Source organism: Emys orbicularis, chromosome 2 (assembly GCF_028017835.1).
Source record: "Emys orbicularis isolate rEmyOrb1 chromosome 2, rEmyOrb1.hap1, whole genome shotgun sequence".
NCBI classification, from domain to species: domain Eukaryota; kingdom Metazoa; phylum Chordata; order Testudines; family Emydidae; genus Emys; species Emys orbicularis.
The window spans coordinates 260,874,165-260,887,212 of NC_088684.1; positions in this window are offsets into that span (position 1 = coordinate 260,874,165).

A 13,048-nucleotide genomic window follows, 5' to 3' on the forward strand; every position below is an offset into this window, starting at 1 on the left:
CCCCCCCGGGACCCCTGCCCCATCCAACCACCCCTTCTCCCTGTCCTCTGACTGCCCCCGGAACTCCTGCCCCTGACTGCCCCCTGCCGCCCCATCCAACCCCCCTCCTTCCTGACTGCCCCCCGGGACCCCTGCCCCCATTCAACCCCATTTCCCCCCAACCACCATCCATGCCCCCGCCCCCGACCACTACCCTGAACTCCCCTGCCCTCTATCCAATGCCCCCTGCTCCCTGCCCCCTTACCGCGCTGCCTGGAGCACAGGTGGCTGGTGGTGCTACAGCCGGGCTGCCCGGCTGGAGCCGGGCCACGCTGCTGCCGCTGCCACCACGCAGCACAGAGCACTTTGTCAGGCTGGGCTCTGCAGCTGTGCTGCCCCAGGAGCTCACAGCCCCGCCACCCAGAGCATTGCGCCAGCGGCGGAGCGAACGAGATGAGGCTGCAGGGGAGGGGGAACAGCAGGGGAGGGGCCGGGGGCTAGCCTCCCAGGCCAGGAGTTCGGGGGCCCAGTAGGACGGTCCCGCAGGCCAGATGTGGCCCACGGGCCGTAGTTTGCCCACCCCTGTCCTACTCTGTAAGGAGGACATCCTGTCGACCCACCAACTCTATGGCAACATGACCAAAATCACGCCACCAGTTTTCACTGCAGGACTTCTGCTTTACCTTATTCTGAGAGTGAGAGATGGTTCATAACTTACCACGCTTTTATAGCAAATGGACTTGCTCTGGATAGATTCAACTAAGCAGAGATGCCTTCCCTTAGAGGCAATAATACCTACTACAAATCTCTATCAAGATTCTGTTCTCCATTGTCCAAATTTGTCTGCTGCTGTTTATCTCTCTGATCTGCAGATGTTTGACTAAGTGCACAGGTGCCCACACATTTGTAATCAAGATCCAATCTAATATTTGGCCAATACACAACATGAAAACTATTTTTATGGGAAAATGTGAGTCATTACAGAACATACACTCGTTGTGAGTTGTTTTAGCTTTGACCCCTGAAGGGCTGCCTTCTAGCTCAGTATGGGGCATTGTTAGCAAATACCTCAATAGAATGAGGATGGTACAAAAGATCAGAAATTTTAGAGGGAGGGAATACCCAGTAATAGCACGGAAAAACCATAAGTTCTGGCTGCAATATTGGCCCAATTGTTTTCCCCACAGGCGCAACAAGTGTGCATTTGAAAATGCATACATACCCATTGCACTTGCACATACAACTCTGGTAATTGTGCATATAGCATGCAGAAATTGTGCATGCTAATACCCATTCTCTTGCAAACATCTCTATTTTATAAGTGCAGCTTTTGCATCTATGGATGAGAACTAGGCCCTTCATGTGTATCTTGTTTTGAATTGCATCTTATCATGCAGCTTTGAAACTTGTATTAAATGCAGAGAACTTAGTCTGAGATTTATACACTTACTCATGAGCCCAAGAGATGCATACACATTGGTTTATTTTTGTTTGGAAAGCACACCCTGTGCGAGTTGCCAAGTCATTAAAATGTTATGGGCCTCAATCATAATTTTTAAGAGAATTTATTTGTTTATGTTTTGTTGCCCCAGAGGTGATTAGCTCTTCTGCTAGAAGGTCAGTGTGTTATTCTGCTGCAAGGTCTTGGGATGAACTTCAGATGAAATTAATAATTCTACTATAGCTGTAGCCAATGACAGCAGTTCGAAGCATCACTATTAAGCAAGTGGAAGAAGATGCTACTCACGCTTTGACACCATTCAATATTCACGAGGTTTCACCAAGTTTATATGCTGAACATAAAGAAAAAATCTGTAACCAATTCATTGCCACATACCTTGTGTAAATGCATTTTTCTGAATGAAGTAAGAATTCTGTGGACCAAATCCTGAGTCTCCAGCCTCCGCAGGCAGGGGAAAAACACTATTAATGCAAAGAAGTAGGAGCAGAGAGAACTAAAAAGAATAAAATGTCTCTAGGCAGCTCCTTTTCAATTCAGACTGGAGAGGTTAGAGCAGGATTTCCCAAACGCTGAGTCCCAACTCACCAATGGGTCACAGGAAGGTTCTAAAATTGCTATGTCCAGAGCCAGATTAACCCATCACCGGACCCTGGCCTAGGCAAACACACGTTTCTCCTGACCTAGTATAGAGGGGAGGCCCTGGGGAGCGGGGCGTGTTGGAGAGCGAATTCACCCTGCACTCACCCCACAGCTTCAGCTCCTGTCCCATGGGGCTGGGCCTGGCTCCCCACTCCAGGCATTGCGATCTGGCACACAGGGTCACAATGCCACTCACATTTGGCCCAGACGCCCCTACATCATATTCTATGTTATTCCCTCCATCATTATGGAGGGGAGACCATGATGACAGAGGGGACAGGAGCCACCCACTGCATGGTAAGTGCAAACCAGGCTTGGCAATCAAACCCCAGGGTCTCCCCTCCACGCTGGGATTATGATTGCTATATCAGGGCAGAAGGTGCACATATGTAATGGTAGGTCACAAAGTGAGACAAAATGCAGCTAGTGGGTTGCCTTAGAAAAAAGTTTGGGAACCACTGAACCATTGGGTTAGAGAACAACTCTAGGTTCACTCAACATACCTAAAAGCCCTGCTTCCTGGATTATTTGCAAAATAGCTGCTCTAGATTCAGTATTGATGAACATACTTTAGGTTTTAGTTAACGTGAGGTTGGGTTTGGATAGCCACGCAAAAATCTGTTTGCTCATCCCAACCATTATTAACCTTCACATTATATTGCAGTTCCGCTTATCGGCCTCAATTAGGTCAAAGCCTGTTGTACTAGGCACTAGAGAAATACATCTCTTGAGCTTGTACATTTGGGCTGGAAATCTTATGGGAATATATTTTGTACTTCATGCTTCCAGTTGGGCTGCAAATAACCGAAGAAGAGTAGATACATGAGAAAATGAAATATAATGAGGAAAAAGTCAGCCAGTTCAAGTGACAAAAGAAATTCAGTTTGACTTTTGGATGAAGGTTTTTTTTCTGTGTTGGGAAATGTTTTGAGATACATTGAAGTATCCTGAAGCTCAACACACCTTGTTATTTCATTAACACATCCTCAAAGCACAATGACACAGATCATTGTTATGATCCTTTGGATTGCACCATTAAATCTTAAAATTCTTAACATCTATATAAAGACAATGAGAGTTTTAGGTGCGCTAGAAATGCCAGATCTGCTACTTGATACGTATCTTTTGTGTGGATAACTGTGTACTGTAGGTTACATCTTTTTTAAAAAAAAAAAAAGATGTAATACAAATGTAATTCCAAAATTGAAAAATAGAAGTTCAAAAGTGCTTCTGGAGCTGTTAAATGATAATTATCTTTTCGCACTCCTATGACCTCACAATGAATATTATTTGTAAAAAAAAATTCTTCCCTCCTGACATTCCTAGACTGGACCATGTTTGCCAAGTTTCAGCCCAGAGTGATTCTTTACGACCAAATTATGAACTCATGAAAATAAATATTGATACAACTCAAAATATTTAGTGGCACAAATGGAAGAAAGTCCCTTTATGACACTACCTATTCTGTGATAAATTACAATAATATTCTAACACTAAACGCTGTTGTAAAAACAAACAACCAGTCTAGCTTTTCTTAATTTAAAAGAGGAATAATTATGATCTCTAGTGGTATCCTACACAAAACCTGAATCCTACCATTCTGAAACAGGAATCTGGCAGATAATAGTCAAATCTCTCTCCCAATTGCTCTCTTTTTGGGGGTCGGAAGGTTGGATATTTATTTATTTTCTTTACTGATTTGTTAGCTTTTCTTTGATGCTCATTCCCATAGCATCTGCCTTCTGAAATAAATGAGAATGGGGAAACTCTCTTTTTCCATTAATGAAAACATTTATATGGCACCTTCCACCCAGAAGAATCCCAAAGTGTGTAAGGGTTACCAGGAGCACCTCACCCTTCATTAAATTGAAGCTACATCGATAGAGAGAAACCTTTTCCTTAGGTAATTAATTATTCTGAAACAGAAACTCAAACTGCTTACACTGCAGGAAAAACCACCCAAATCCAAAATATACTGATGACTACAAATGATTATCTTAATTATATTATACTGAGAAGGAGAAGGGAACACGCATCATGATAATGACATTATCTGAAGAATCACATCTTATATTAACAAGACCCTGAGGTCCTTCCTCAGTTTTTTAATCTAACTCCCACTGATTAAAATCTGAGTAAGACCCTCCCAGTTTGAACCAAGAATAAAATAAAATGGGCCCACATCTTAAACTGGTGTAGATGGGTGGAGCCCCAGTGCCTTCAATTGAGTATGTCAATTGACACCAGCTGAGGATCTTACCCAGTGTAGGTAGTGCATCCTCAACTCCCCTCACTGTGTTGTTTGAAATCTTTGGGCTAAATACCAACATTCTTTCTCAGGTAAAACTCCCATTAATATGAAGTACATGGGAGTTTTGCCTTAGGAAGAACTGAATAAGGATTTCAGGGCCTGGCCCTCTGAAAATTTAGTGCAAGATCTGAGTAAGGAGATAGAGTTTAACTTCTATTGAAGAATAATTTCAAACCAAAAATATTTCAAATGGGATACCAAACAATGTTCATTAATCTAATCAATATTTGTGAACTCTTGCTTTGTTACTATTAGTCTGGGACATAAACTAACACTCCCAGCAGATACCATCCTCTTTCTAGGAAAATGGAATCATTCCTTGCATACATTACCGTACAAAAGTGGCAATGGGCTACTACAAAAACTGAACATCCGTGTGAAGATTTTATATATACACAATTGGAAAAAGAGCCATATTTCAGCACACCATTCAGTCCCCAACAACTCAGAGTAAGTGTTGATAACCCCAATTATTCCAAATTAAGGTGCTTTCTACTACAGTGTTCTTGTCTTTTGTAGTTTAATATTCCCTCACTCCCACAATCTTCTTTATAAACATTTAGAATGAAACTTGAATTAAAATATTTTAAAAGCCAGAAAAACACTACGCTTCATACCAGGCATGAACAGCTGTATTAGCCATCTGCACACCACCATATGTTGGATGCTTGATTAAGGGTGAGCAAGGCAGGGATATGAAGCACACAGCATATCCACAGCATGGTTAAGAAGCTGTGCTTCCCTTATCACTTTCTTTCTTTTAATTTTTCACATTATTTTCCAGTGGGTTTTTTTAAAAAAAAATTCATTCTCTATCTGCAGAGGTTAGACCTCATGAATCAAAACATCATGCAATTCCCAGCCTGGTATATTTCAAGTATCACTTTCAGACATACGTCCCATATTTTGTAATAGTTAACTTTGATTATTGCAGCAATATTCCATCAAACCAGGTATTTTAATACTCTCCTATGGCTAAAAAGAGAGGACTTTTAAGAAGAGACATATGGAAAGATTTATGCACCTGCTTAATTTTACAGGATGTAACTAGCTGTAATCCAGTCTTTGCATAACTGGGCCTTGCTATCAGGTTTCAATACAGACCAGTAGGGCCGGCTCTGACTTTTTTGCCGCCCCAAGCCAAAAAAAAAAAAAATACAGACCAGCAGGGCGGCCGGACCCGGAGGCAAAGCAAAAAAAACCCAAAACCCCTGGGCGCAGTGTGGCCGGACCCAGAGGGGAAGTGATAGCTCAGTGGTTTGAGCATTGGCCTACTAAACCCAGGGTTGTGAGTTCAATCCTTGAGAGGGCCATTTGGGGATTTAGTTGGGGATTGGTCCTGCTTTGAGCAGGGGGTTGGACTAGATGACCTCCTGAGGTCCCCTCCAACCCTGATATTCTATGATTCAAAGCAAAAAAAATAGGACAACCGTGCCGCCCTAAGATTGGATGGAATGCCACCCCTTAGAATCTGCCGCCCCAAGCATGAGCTTGCTTGGCTGGTGCTTGGAGCTGGCCCTGCAGACCAGAATCATAGGTCAGATTCACCACAAGGTTTGCAAACCCTATGTCAATGTTGGCCCAACTCTGAAGTGAATATGAATCCAAGGCAGATTTTTAAAAACTTGGTTTAAAAAAAATAAATAATCAGTGTGAGGTTGGGGATATCTTCAAAACCCAAATGCTTTGTGAAACTTGAGGAGTGGGAATATATGTGAATTGAAGCCAATAACCTGTGAATTTTAGATTTCTGCACCAAATATCATTTGCTTTTTCTCCTCCAGCAGCCACAGTTGCAGCTTGCTAGCAAGATCTTAAATCCCAAATGGTTTGCAAGCATTTGTGCCTGAAACTGCTAGATTTCTCACTCTGCTTGCAAGTCGTTAGTATACCCTGCACCCCTCCAGAAATAAATTAGTAATAATTATATTACTACTAATGATCCAGCTACAATACTTATCAATAACTTCAAGAACTCATTGAAAGTACATAAAATGATTTACAGTTTTGCACATTGTAATTCTATCTAGCTGCCTAGCATAAATCCTAGGCAATTAAATTTAGTACAATCAGGCTAGACTAAACAGAGTAAATAGTGTTTACTAACCATGTCTTTTCAAGATGTTGTTAACAAGCTACAGCTGTGACTGTTGTAGGAGAAATAGCTTGAAGATTTGGAAGAAAAGCTATTTGATACACAACAAAGACTAAAGCAATGTGTAAATGGGTATCTCCAAAATATTCTATCTTGCAAAGTGTTTTATAATGACTAGATATCAGCTGAGCAGGTATTGTTCAGGTCTGGGTCTGGATTAGGTTTAGGCTCAGGTCAGGGGTGAAAGTAAGTCCAGTGACTTACCGATAGGCTGGGGCCAGCTCTGGGCCCCGGAAGGGGTGTGGCTGGGGGAGTCAGAGCCAGTCCCAGCCCACCTTGTAAGGTAAGTGCCCCCCCCCTCCCCGGGGTAGCAGCAGCAGCCCGGGGCTCCGGGGCCTATTTAAAGGGCCCGGGGCTCCCCTGCTTCTACCGCCCCAGCCCTGTAAATAGCTGCGGGAGCCCTGGGGAAGCAGCGGGGCTCCCGTAGCTATTTAAAGGACTGGGGCGGCAGAGGCAGCTGGAGCCCCGGGCCCTTTAAATAGCCCCTGGAGCCCCCCGTTACCCCTGGGCTCCAGGGGCTATTTAAAGGGCCCGGGGCTCCCCTGCTTCTACTGTCCCAGCCCTTTAAATAGCCGCCGGAGCCCTGGAGTAGTGGCGGTGGGGCTCCGGTGGCTATTTAAAGGGCCGGGGCGGTAGAAGCAGCGGGAGTCCTGGACTTTTTAAATAGCCCCCAGAGCCCCGCAGCCTTACCCCAGGGCTCCAGCAGTGGGGCTCCGGTGGCAATTTAAAGGGCCTGGGGCTCCAGCCCCTGGTGGGAGCCCCAGACCCTTTAAATTGCCCCCTGGGGAAGCCGGGCCACCCCAGTACAGCAAACCAGCTGTTGCCAGTACGCCGTACCGGGGCATACCGGCGCATACCGGCTTACTTTCACCTCTGGCTCAGGTTCAGGGTTTTGGGTTAAGAGTGAATCAACAGAGATCAGTTTCCAAAATGAAACTGGAAAATAAGACTTTTCTGGTTTTGATGAGATCCAGAACCAAAAATGCAGAAATGGGTTTGGATCTGGGGTTTTGCCCCCATACTCCTTCTATCCTAGCAAGTTTCAGAGGGGTTCAGATATGATGTTCCAGTTTTATTTCATATTTAATAATGACATGTTTGTGCTATACTGACTGAAGATGCAATTAAATTGGTTTTGCTCACTAATAAGAATGAATTGCTACACAGTGGTGTGAATTAAAAAAAAATGCAAAACTCTAAAAGTTTTCCTTTAAATTCTATAGCACATCTCCCAGAAAAAAAATGCAGACACTGGATATCTGGTGTAGATATTTTTCTATAGTTTCATCCTAACACATCTGATGATGGAGCTTTTGCTTTAATCTAAGATGGCTTCTCTGTCTTTCTCAGGATAGTAGAAATACCAATTTCAGCAGGTCACTTTATTTTGCATGTCACAGAAAGACACTATTGTTCTCAGACTTTTAATATCATATCCTTTCATCAAAGGAAAATTCTTCAGTCATTGAAGATCACAGCTCAGTAATACGTGCTGGACTAAAAAGTTGGTGGCCTAGTAGGGATAATGGAATATGTTCTCAATATTTTTCAAGGTATCATGACCACCTCTGGAGCATGTGACTTCCCTACATTTAACCCAGTTTCATCAGTCACACAGAATGCAAGATATTCCTCATTGCTATTTTCTGTTTTTGATACACTGAATGTCTGGACGAGTATTTAGTGCTCGCATAACTCTCACTATCAGAGCTGGAAACAAGTTGACAAACAACTGCAGGTGGGATTGCTATTGATTTGAATTGTTTCACAGCTCTGCTTCTGGCACTGTCTTTCCTACATGTGCTTTCAGCACGTGATAATGGCGGATTGCCATGTTTATAGGCCAAGTTTGTTTTTTGTTTGTATTTGGATTTTAGCCACGATTTTCAAAAGTAGGATGCTAAAAAGTTAGGCTCCTAAATCCATATGTCAGCAGCTAAACAAGTAGTATTCTTTCCAAAAGTGCTGAGCACTCAGCAGCTCCCTTTAACCTCAACACTTTTGAAAAATCTGGCCAGAACCTATCATCTCTCATTCCATATGGAAAGGTCTGATTGGCCCACCTCTGATTGGCCCATCATGCCAGCCTCTGTCACCCACTTTTCAATCAAGCACCTTAGTGCTTTCTTCCATGCTGCCCCTCACGCTTGGGAGAAGCTCCCTGTCAATAGCCACAAAATAATTCATTATCCACCTTAAAACTCTCTCCTCTGCCATGAAGCCTACAAAAGCCAAGGCAGCTGGTGTTCTGAGACCACTGCCTATCATGCTGACCCATATTGTTTCATTGTTTCCTTGTACTTCCCCATTAGCCTGCCTTGTCTTATACTTAGCTTGAAAGTTCTTCGGGGCAGGAGCTGTCTTTTTGCTCTGTGTTTGTACAGCACCTACACAATGGGGTCATGGTCCCTGACCTGGGCTTCTATGTGCTACCATAATACAAATAATTAACAAAATAAATAATAAAGGCACCTAACTTTAGGATCATATTTTTGAAAATCTTGATCAAATTCTTGTATGGTGCCAGCTCTACACCATGCAACGATTCCATCTGTAGCGAGAGGGGATTTTTGGTAAGTCAATTTTAATGGCCAAATGGCCACTTCACACTGCCAAAGAAGCACCAAAAAGAGTTATAAGCAAGAACAAGTGTCTGGCTCATTGTATCTAAATGCTGGAATCAAAATGCCATGAGAGCTCCCCTATACATCTAGATCGTTTGTATATAAATGCTGAAATGAAAGTCACTAGGGCTCTCAGGTAACACTTGTGCGTTTTATATCTAAATCCTAGAGTAACAGTCTCATAAGAGACCCACTTTTCTGTGGTTGTCCATATTTATTATTCTCCAACTAACTTATTACACTGATCAGTGTCAAATTCTGCTCACAATTAAATCTGTGTGTCCCCCACTGAAATCAAATAGGATGTAAATGAGAGTAACTGAGGGGACAATTTAGCACACAATATTTATTGCAATATACTAAAATGAAATTATTTCCACTTGAAACCAGGATTCACCACTGAAATATAAAAATACAAGCTTGAGTTTAAACATTTCAGTAAACCATTGCTGAAAAATGTGTGCAGCCATTCCTATCCTTTCAGCCCAGCTTGTTGTTTGAGAGGTAATTGCTTAGGAGTCACTTTTCTGGTAGCTTCTGGAATAGACTTTTAATCAAGTAAATGCCTAGTCCTGTGAAATCTATACATTTACCTTGAAGTTATTGGGGCATGATATGTTATCTGAGCTGCATCTAGATTAATGAAATCATTTGAAATAACTTAAAATTACACTGGACTTCACTTCCATCTACAAGATTATAAACAAGAAATGTGTTGACTGCATAATGTTATAAAGCTATAGCTCAGCCATTTATATGCCTGTTTTTCATTTCATCTGCAGCATTCTTTAGATTGTTCAATACATTTTTATGTCACTTAATTTCAGTAACGTTTTTCCCCAGTTTACGTGCATTTGTTCCTTAGTTTCTCTACCACATTGATTTTTTAGGCGTATTGTCTAATATTTTGAATTACTTTCTTCTTTCCTACTTTACTTTTATATTCTACACACGTCAATCAGTTTTATTTATCAACTACTTCCCTGCAGTTTCCTCTTTTAGCAGCTCTGCTGCTCTACCGTTGAGTGAAAAAGTACACAGCCAGCGCTCTAATTAGTTGGTTGGGACTTTCTCCTGCCATTTCCCTGGAGAAGCAAGATGCAAAGGATTAAGTTTATCAGCTATCTGCCTCCTGCAAGTGGGGAGCTGGCCAAGATAAATTAATGATTCATAATGATATAGCACCTTCCATCCAATGACCTCGAACCACATTACAAAAATTAGTTAATCTCTTTTGAGAGCAATTATGCCAAGTAATTATTGTTATCACCTCTTAGAAACTAAGGCATAGAGAAGTTAAGGGGAGGTTTTTCAAAAGCACATAAGGGTGTTAGAAGCACATATCACATTGACTGTTAATAGCACTTGTTTGCCTACCTCACTTAGACTGAGGTTTTCAAAAGCACCTAAGTGACTTGCCAAAGCTGAGACAGGAAATCAGTGGCGGAGCCAATGATAGAACACAGATGTTCTATGTGGCAGTCCTGTGCAGCAGAGAAGGGATGTAAAAGATCAGGAGACTGTACCATCCACCACCGTCTCCATGGAAGAGTGGGAACCTGAGCTCTCAGGAGTGGGGAGCAGGAGGGATGATATTACTATTGGGATAATATTGAGAACTGGGAGCTTGATAGGGTTTTTGTAAAGAGCTGAGGGCTTCCCATAATGATGAAGGGGTGGAAAAGCATTCCTGTTGAAATGACTACTTATCAGTAGTAATACAATAAAGTACCATCCAAGTTGTTAGTGACCTTAGAGCCTTGGACAAGTGTCTATTATTTAAAATCTAATAAAAACTAAAATAAATATCACCTGAATATTAGGACCTACAAATAGCATACTATAAACCCATTACATATTATTTTAAAACACATGAAACTAAGGTTTGGGATATAGTTTTTACTGTGATATATTTGCGATGATCACACCAGTTAGGCTGCTGATGAGCCCAGACCAGTCTATTATGCTGACCATTGTCTCATTGTTTACTGGTACTCCTCCTTCTGGTGTGCAGAGACCAGCGCCTATCATAGCACCATGTTCACTTGTATTCCCCCTTCTGTCCATCTCCATCTGTCGTCTTTTGGTTTACACTCAGATTGTAAGCACTTGGGGGCCAGGGCCATCTTTCTGTTGTGTTTGTACAGTGCCTCGCACAATGGGGTCCTGGTCCATGACTAGGGTCCCTAGGCACTACAATACTACTACTACTACTAAAGAATGGCAAAATCCATGATGGAGTGATGCATGCTGTCCCAAACATGTGACCACAGCATCCAGTGGCATCATACAGTGTGTCTAGGTCAACTGTTTCAGAAAGAAGCAATTGTAGAAAAGTTTGAGTTGGAAAAAGTTGTATTGGTGCTATTTTTAAAATTCTCCTTCCATAGGCCTGCAAATGGCAGAACAATTAGGACTAATAAAGCTTCAAAAACTTTTCTGTGAATCAGGGGTTATCATCTCAAGGTCCTTCTTGCTTATTATTTGTATTGCAGTAGCACCTAGAAACCATTGTGCTAAGCACTGTCCAAACATATAACAAACAAACAGTCCTTACCCTGAAGAACTTGCAGTCTAACCATTTATTTGGGTGGCATCTGGAAAATGCATGTGTTCTAAGGATTAAATTAGCAAGAATAATCTGGCACTTCCTGATAGAAGTCACAGTTTAATGCATATTCATATCAGCTAACTCGTGACAGAGCAGGGATCTGACTATATACTGTATTTTCCTGAGTGTAAAGTTTTAGTCATCAGTTTTCTGACTGATTTCCATTTTATTTTTAGTTCAGCATGTCACTGTAAAAAAGTACACTTCATGGCACATGAATCATGTCTCAAAAACAGATGAACACCTGCCGATGGTAAGAATTATGCTTTCAGATTTACATACTGTATCAGTAGATGATCACCTAACAAATAATGCAATTCACTTTCAGACACATCTCAAATGAAGCTAAGTTTTGCTTTATTTGCATTTACCAGTGCATTGACCCCATTCTTTGATATTCTGTTTATCAGAGCTCTGTTCTACTGTGCTGACTCAGATTGTATATTGCAATTAATTTATGTGGACTTCATTACAAATTATCTGATAGCAGGCAGCAATTAAATGCTGATTGACTCATTAAATGATTCTAGCCAACAATGTCTACATTAATTAAAAGAACATGAGTATCACGTGTGATATGATCAAATAGATTTTTTTTCATTGCAGTTCCACAGATTTTTCTAAATGGGCAACTCTGATTAGCTACAGTTTGAAAACTAGTCATGGTATCACAGCCCATGGAGTTGGGTTTCTTTTAATGTACATTACTTTGAAAACTGATGCAATGCAAAGTTCTCATATCTTACATGAAATCAATATTCATTAACACAGATTTGAATAGGAACTCTTACAGTAGCTTGTACACGCTAGAAGGTTGTGCCTGCTAGACTCTCCTGACACCCTAATGAGCACAGCTGGGCTGCACCAGCTAGATCACCTGATGGATTGCCCCCACTTGATTGGCTGAGGAAACCAGCAGGTTTGCTTTTAAACCCAGCAGCAGCAGTTCACTGGCTGTGCAAAGCATTTGCCCATGGCTGCAATTGCTTCTGCACTTGTTTGTTCCCAGCCTTGTTTCAGCCCTGCTCCTGCCTTAGACCCAGCTCTGCTCCTTCCTTGTCTTGCTCTAGGTAACTTTGCTCCTGCAGCATTCCCCACTGACCAATCCAGAGTGGGGCTGATTATCAGCCTGCTAACTGGGAATATGCTAGCCTGGGCATCCCCACTTCAAGAGAAAGCAAGTCCACTCCTGCCGACTTGAGAACTGCATTTAAACCACGTCTGTGATCTTTGATGATCTGAGTTGCAAGCGTGATGCCGAGGAGCC